This window comes from Hylobates moloch, unplaced genomic scaffold, assembly GCF_009828535.3.
Source record: "Hylobates moloch isolate HMO894 unplaced genomic scaffold, HMol_V3 SCAFFOLD_13, whole genome shotgun sequence".
Lineage (NCBI taxonomy): Eukaryota > Metazoa > Chordata > Mammalia > Primates > Hylobatidae > Hylobates > Hylobates moloch.
In genome coordinates, this window is record NW_026652288.1 from 12,245,844 (window position 1) to 12,254,430 (window position 8,587).

The following is an 8,587-nucleotide window of genomic DNA, read 5'->3' on the forward strand; positions in this document are numbered from 1 at the left end:
CTGGTGCTTTGTCCTGTATTTGGTTTAATGTTTTTGTCCTAATCTCTTCAATCAATAAAATTGTGCGTATTTAACTAAAATGCTGGAGTCTGGAAAATGATGATTTTTTTTGCCACCTGTGCTTTGTGGTCACCACACACCAGGCAGAAGCTCACATCTTCTTACAGGCATTTGCTCTTTCAGGGTGAGCCACCGCTACTTCTTTTAAGACATGGAATCTCCCTTTCATCGTATTGGGGCCTATGCTGTCCAATCTGGATGCAATAGCTCACACTGAATTAATCGTCACAACAACTGTAGGTGACCTGACTACGTTCCTAATACAGATTAGGAAATAAACCCAGAAATGTGCATGCCTTGTCCAGGGTTAAACAACTTGTAAGTGCTAAGCCCAAGACTGGACCCCATGTCTGGTAAGCCACAAAGCTTGTTTACTCTTTCTACAATGTTAAGAGCCCAGATGTTCTCAGGCAGAGTGTAATAATAGCTCTGGAGTAACCAGGATTACATAGGGCACCAGTAATCCAGGCTTACACATGGTTTCCCCAGGAAAAGCCATGTGCTGCAAACTTGATTGGAACCCTCCTAGGAGACCACCCAACTCCCAGCAACAACATCTGCCCAGCAGCCCTTAATTGAGTCTGAGATCCACGAATATCAGGGTTGCTGGGGCTCGATAGACAGTCGCATCTGTAGTGCACCTTTACTTAACAGAAGTAAGTATGGCCCAGAGAAGCTCAGTTCTCTCCTGAAATGTTTGCTAAGCACCTCTGTTATTTCAGTATGTGCTGGGAAGAGACATGGAAACAGACAAATGCAATGAGTAGAATCAAGTGGTGGGGTACACACACCCAGGATTGATGGAAGCCCATCAGATGGACAACTCCTGTCTACGTCCGTCAGGCGGTGTCCTGGATGGGGTAGCACCTGAAGCAGAGTCCGGAACAAAAAGAATTTAGATAATAAGAGAGACAGCAGCAGCAACACTCTATGCAGGGAGGATGGTGTGAGAAGTATTTAGAGACTTGTCCAAGTTAACACCATGAATGCCAAGCCCTGGATGGAGTTCATAAAAGATCTTGCAAAGACTGGAGTTTGTGGTTTACAAGAGGATGTGGCTGAAGCAGAGGCTTCCTGGCCAATTGGACCAGTCTTCTAAATTCACAAAGTGCTTATTATTCAGTGACATCCCCTCTGTGTCCTTAGCACCTGGCTCAGGAGCAGGCACCTGACCCAGTGCCTGGCACATAGAGGTGTTCAGCAAATAACTGTTCATGGATATAATTTGTGCCAGGGGAGGGTGGCCTCTGTATGCTCCAAAATTTCCTTCCAAGCTCAGGTGTCTAAGATGCACATTATTATAATAGGAGCAGCCTTTGCAAGTATTGACGCCTATCATTGGCTTTTGCTGGGCAAATACAGGCTGATCCATTTTTTTTGCTCTTTTCCCTGCCTGTGATTAAGCAGACACGGGTCTGTTGCCTAATGAATGCCCGTTTGAATTGTGCACTGTCAACCATTCGCCTGTGTGGTTGCTGGGGGCCAAGGGTGGATTGCTGGCACGCACACCCCAAGCCACTATATAATGAACTTCCACCTCGGTAGAAACCCAGACCCAGCAAGCTCCTACCCCCTTGCCCTCTGAAGACTTACCCAGTAGAAACCTTTCGTTTTCTAATCCCCTTGGGGATAGACACTTTATCCTTTTTCTACCAATCTGGACCTGGGGCAGGGCAAGGGACCTGGGGCAGGGCAAGGGGCCTGGGCCACAGGAGTGAGGGCAGAGGCATGGGGAGTTTGCAGGCCTGGGCTCTGAGTTTCTACGCTGCTGTGAACTACTTACCTATTAGGAGGACTAAGGCTGTTGGGAGGGTTGACTGAGCTAAAGTGTGTGAAGGGCCTAGCCCTGCCTAGGGTGGAATAGTGACTGTTACTATTATCAGCCACAAGTATTCTAGGGCGGAGTTCTTTTGACTGGGCAGTGGTACTGGAATGGAGGATCTATTAGGATCCATCAAACAGAGGTTACAGAGACCCTCCCCTGCTGCAACCGAAGCAGCTCCACTTTTATCAGTTTTTACATATTCGTTGTTATGTAGACTTCTAGGGAGGAAAATGAAAAGTTTTGCTTGTATATATGTGCTATGGTCTGAATGTCTGTGTCCCTCCAAAGTTCATATGCTGGAAACTACTACCAAATGTGATAGCATTAAAAGGCAGGGCCTTTTGGAAATAAGTCATGAGGGTTCTGTCTTCATGAATAAGATTAGTGGCCTTATAAAAGAAGTTGAGGGGAGCTGCCTTGTCCGTTCCACCGTGTGAGGACACAGCAAGAGGCACCATGTTGAAGCAGAGAGTAACCCTCAACAGACCCTGAACCTGCTGGCATCTTGATCTTGGACTTCCCAGCCTCCAGAACTGGGAGAAATACATTTCTATTATTTATAAATTACGTAGTCTAAGGTACTTCGTTGTAACAGCCTGAATGGACTGAGATAATGTGTTCGAAAACCACTATCAAGTCCAAGTCTTACAATTTTTGATAAAGCAACTAAGATCTAGGGAAGAAAGAAAGGCCTAGAGTCACCCAGATAATGGAGTGTGACCTGAAGGACCGAAGTGTGCAAGAGCTTTGTAAACGATGGCCCTGCACAAACTCTAGGGGTTCTTATTAACCCAACTCTTTTCACTGTAATCCTAGGTCCCTTTCACTGTGGCCTTCTTCCCTGACCCAGCCTACCCTCTTTGGTGATTAGCTCAGTGACCAATATCTTGTAGATATTATCTTTCACAGGTATCAGATAATATCTGCAATAATTATGAATTATCAATCGCACATCAAATGTCTTAAAAAGTGTGCCTATTCATCATCTGGGGCTCTTAGATGTATACAAGTTGGATAATTGTCCAGTGTCCCAACAGCAAACAAGGGCCAAAAAATTCAACTTTGGATCCTGCATCCCTCATTGAGCCCATAAATGCCCCTTGTCAGGTAGGTGTCATTTCTGTGCACTTGAATCCCCAGCCATATATATGACCCCACTGTAGGAACCAAACTCTGAAACAAAGACCTTTCCTAAGAGATGAAGGGAAAGACAAAATAGGAACCAACATTCACTTAATCCACAGATCAGTCTTTTAAGAAAGGTAGCAAGCTTCACAAATGAGTAAAGTGAGCCTGAGAGAGGTTAAATGAATAGAAGGAGGCCATACAGCTAATAAATGGTGAATCTTTTATTTAAACCCAGTTGTCACCATCCCCAAAGCTGTTCCGTGCTGATATCTCTCAGCAAAGAGACACAAATACTAAAACCTGGGAGCTATTAACAGAACCCCTCCTCTCTCTTCTTCCCACCCATTCTGGGAATGTTTTCTGGAGCTCCCAGACCCAAGGGAATAGACAGGAGATGAAAATTATCATTGAAGCTGAATGAATTTTTCACCTTTCCTTGAACTTAATCACAATTCAACCAGATTTGGACAGAAGCCTTTGAACACCTAAATCTTCCTCCTTCTTCAAGGAGAAACTTCTCTTCACCCAGATTGTTATAGTTTTTAAAGGATGAGCATGATTTTAGTCTGCTCGGGTGGTGTAACAAAATATCATAGACGGAGTGGCTTAAACAACAGACGTTGGTTTCTCCCAGTTCTGGAGCCACAAAGTCTAAGATCAGAATGAGGGCAGATTTGGTGTTTTTTGAGGACCAGCTTCCTGGTGGGCAGACAGCCATTTTCCCGCTGTGTCCTCACATGAAAGAGAGACAGAGGGGAAGCAATCTCTCTCCTGTATCTTCCTGAGACAGCACTAATCGAATTCCTGAGGGCTACACTTTCTTGACCAATTACCCCCCAAGGCCCCACTTCCAAATCCCATCACCTTGGGGATTCGGGTTTCAACATATGAATTTTGAGGGGACACACAGATTCATTCTGTAGCAAGCATCTGATGTAAGGAAAAGAGAAGAGGATTTGGAATTGGCAGACCTTAGCTCCATCTCCTGTTCTGCCTGTTTATTTACTAAGAGATCCCCCTGTCAAGTCACTTCACTTGTTAAATCTCTGTTTTCTCATATGTGAAATAGAAACAAAGGGTTGTTGTGAAGATAACTAACTTCTTGTAAATTACCATGCTGCATAAACTGTAAAGTGGTCTACAAATGCAATTACAAGGACAGATGGCCTCAGCAATATGGCAGCTTTTAGGTATTAAAATTAAAAATCTAAGTTGGATTTAAGGGTGAAGGTAAACTAGGACTTGACTGGAGGTGAGTCAACAGCAGTGGGAGATGGCCCCTGGGGCTTCCCATCCAGCGAGCATAGGTATCCCCACAGCCCCTAATCTGCAAACCCAGGCTCTGAAGACCCACATGAGATTGGTAGGTAGAGGCTGAGAAAGGACCTCACAGGAAGGAGCCTGATCCATCATGCTAAGCCTCCCAAACTGTACTGTCTATGATACTAACCTCAGAGACCTCTAGCCCAGACCGTGCCTGCAAGAACCTCCAAGAAATTGTCCCAGCCCTTCATTCATTCTTGTATTCTAGGCACTCCTATCTGCATGTAGACAGACAAAAAGTGGAGTATCTTTAACTTTTATTCTCTATTTTTTAATTAACTCATAATATTTCTTGGTATTATGGGTTGAATTATTTCCACCCAAAATATATGCTCAAGTCTTAACCCTGATACCTATAAATGTGACCTTATTTGAAAACAGGGTCTTTGCAGATATGATCAAGTTAAGATGAGGTCACAGTTAGGGTGAGCTTTAATCCAATATGACTTGTGTCCTTATAAGAAGAGGTGAAGAAGCAATAGATACATCTAGAGAGGAAACAGCCATGTGAAGATGGAAACAGGGATTGGAGTGATGCTGCCATAAGCCAAGGAAGGCCTGGGACTACCAGAAGCTTGAAGATGCAAGGAAGGATCCTCCCCTAGAGGCTTTGGATGGAGCACAGTCCTGTCAATACCTTGGTTTCAAACCTCCAGCTTCCAATAGTGTGAGTGGACAAATTTCTGTTGTTTTAGCTGCTCCATGTGTGATACACTCGGAACGAACACACTGGGGATTCTCCTGAAATTCCAGAATATTGCTGAACTATAGGGCTGCAAAGAAAAAAAAAAAAAACATGATTCCTCCTGTAAAAATTTGCATTTCATGCTAGTTATAGTATTCGCAAGTAGCACAGCCTTGACTGGTCTAGTGTTCTTGTGGAATAATGGAGAGTACTCTAAATATCAGGCTGCTACCATTGCTTGGGGATCAGCCTAGAAGACACAAGCCATGAGGAAAGTAAACATCTTCATTTTTCAGGCAGATAATATTTACAGAAAGTGATACTGACAAGTAGAACAGGAGCTGCTAAGTGGCTATGCAGCTATGGGTGCGTACCAACGTCCCAGGTGTGTTTCACATCCAGAAATGCAGTGAGCACACGTTAGCCCATTTATAAGAACTCTTTTCCTCAAGACCTCATCCTTGTTTTTGGCACAAAACTCTCCTGTACTCTCATACCTTTTCCCAAGACCATGTGGGGCTCTACCTTTAATTACTATTTACTAAATATTCATGAAGTTTTTCTCATTATGATATTTTCGTAGAGTAGAGGTCCCATTTTATAGGCACGTGTGTGTGCATACTTGAACTTCAATTATCACATTCTCTGCTGCATTCGCTCAATCTTCAACTGATTTCTTGGTATACCCCACTTTTATAGTTTAAAATTCTGACTCACTCCAGAGTTCTGCCAGCTATTCCTTCCTTTTGTATTTGCCTCTTCTTAATGTCTTTCAAAAACGTTTTTTGAGGTACCATTGACACATAGTAAAGTGTACATACTTAAAAGTGTACAACTTGATAAGTCTGGCATATGTCTGGACTCATGAGACTATTAAATTTTGTATTTGATGTGGTATTCTGCTGTTTTGTTAAACTTACTTGTATTAGTTGCTTTGGGGGAGTTTCATATTGTTTTCTACACAGATGATCATGTTGTCTGCAAATGGATAGTTTTATTTCTTTCCAATCTTGATGCTTTTAATTAATTATGATTATTATTTTTGCCTGTTGCACTGGCTCAAGCTGCCAGAACAATGTTGAATAGACATAAAGAGAGCAGAGACCATTTATATATTTTCTAAATTTCAGCCTACTTGTTTTACCAATTATTGAGAAGTGAAGTATTAAAATCCCTGACTATAGTTGTTGGTTTTGCTATTTCTCTTCGCAATTCTATTGGTATTTGCTTTATGTGTTTTGTAGCACTGTTATTAGGTACAAAAATGTTTTGTACTGTTACGTTATTTTAACGAATTGACCACTTTATAATTATGAAATCACCTCATTGAATTTTGAGAGCAGTCTTTGCTCTGAAATTTATATTGTTTTATATCAGTATAGCCACTCTAGCTTTCTTTTGGTTACTGTCATCATGATATATCTTGTTTTCCATTCATTTGTTTTTAACCTATTTATATATTCATATTTATGATAGTTTTCTTATCAGCAGTTTATAGTTTTCTCTTGCATTTTTATCCAATCTGACAGTCTCTGCCTTTTGGTAACATTTAATGCAATTATTGGTATGATTGGGCTTGAATCAACCAATTTGCTATTTGTCTGCTATTTGTGCCATTTATTCTTTTTTTCCCCTTTTCTCTCTCTTATTACATGTTTTAAAAATTAATTGAGCATATAATTCCATTGTCTCTCCTCTCCTTTGTTGGTTTATTAGCTATAGCTGTGTTTTGTTATTTCAGTGGTTGCTGTCAGATTTTCAGTATACATCCTTAACTTATAACAGTCTACATTCAAGTGATATTATGCCACTTTACATATTGCATAAGAACCTTATAACAGTAAGAAGCAAACTTCTAATGTTTCTTTCCATATCTTGGGCTATTTTTGTCATGCATTTTATTTCTTCAGGTTATAAAACCCACAATACATTGTTATTGTTTTTACCTAAAACCAATGATTATTTTTAGTGTATTTAAAATAATACAAACAAACATCTTTACATTTACCTGCGCCATTACCAGTTTTTATTTCTTTGTGTACCTAAAAAGGCCTGGTAGACATTGTGCTTCCTTTTGAAGTAGGAGATGAAAGATGCAGCCGTTTATATTTTATTCTGAAAATAACGTCCCTGACCATTGGTTCTTTAAAACTTTGCTTAAGTGGCAGGCCCCGAATTGTCTTAAGGTTTATCTCCTACCCTCTGAATGATAGGCATCTTAATAAGGCTAGCCAACACTTGCCCATCCATCTTGATCAGCATAATGTTATCAATGTAATGGAATAATGTGATGATCTGTGAGATGTTCAGATGATTATATCTTTTCAGACTACATTGTGAAAGGAAGCAATAGACTTAACCCAGTCCTAGGAAAATTGGTGACTATGTATTGTTGTCCATTCCATGTCAGTGCAAACCGTTTTTGATCTTCTTTTGTGAGTTTGATAGAAAATAATGCAGTTATGAAATCAGTGGCCTCATATCCTGTGCCTGAGGCCATTTAATCTGCTCTAGCAATGACATTACATCTGGCAAAACATTTTCGATTGAGGCTCATGATTGGTTAAGCTTGTGGTCATCTACAGGCATTGCCCAGGATCTATCTGGTTTCTGCAGGAAGCCAATTACTCTATCAAATGGAAATGTGACAGAGACCATCACTCCTTCATTCTTTAGACACTTTTGGGGTAGCATTGATTACCATCATCTGCCTGAAAATGCAATGTTATTTTTTATTTGCTTTCTTGACTCAGGGAGGAGGGGCGGGTAACCAATTTCAGAGCCCTTTATTTGGCCATCTCTACTGTGCTGGCCACAGGCCAAGGAGCCAGTGTGGGGCTTATTACAACTGCTTAATATGTCAAATCCAATTATACACTTTGGTAATGGAGAAATGACCATCAAGTATGTCTGCAGAGCTGGTGGCTCCAATATGAGCTGGGTATTGGCAAGGATTCATGATTCTTTGGCTCCAATATCTCTCCACTTTAATAAGGAGCCATGATCGCACTTTGGGTTTCTGAGTGTCAGTGTTAATCCTGCCCTTTGTTCAGAGGTCCTTGAAAAGTTTCAATATTCTTGTTTCCTCAGTGATAGTCACCCAAATGAATGGCTTTAGTTCCATTTGGAAAGAGACTTAGGAATCATAATCGTATATACTTCTTGTGGTGTTCAGGGCCCTTTCTCCTGAGGATCCAGCTGCCTTTAATGGTAATGGGTCTGGGCCTAAAACTTTACTCAAATATGGAAGCTGGGCAAAATTTTGTGACATTCTATTGAAGTCATTTTATTGCCCTCAGTCTCTCCTGCTCATCATTCTTACTTTCTTTTTAATGTCTTAGAGACATCATGGTAACTGTGGCCTGTTAGGTTTTGGCAACTCGTTGTCAACAACTTACCTCTACTGATTCAGGCGCCATCCTCCCTATCACTGTCTGAAAGTTAGCCCCATAGCAGCCTCTTTTCCACCCTAAGCTGAGACCTCTAAAAATGTGCTACCAAGGATCTTCTTAGTGATGCCTCTCATCAGCACATTTCAGTACCAAATAGCCCTATTACCAGTACAC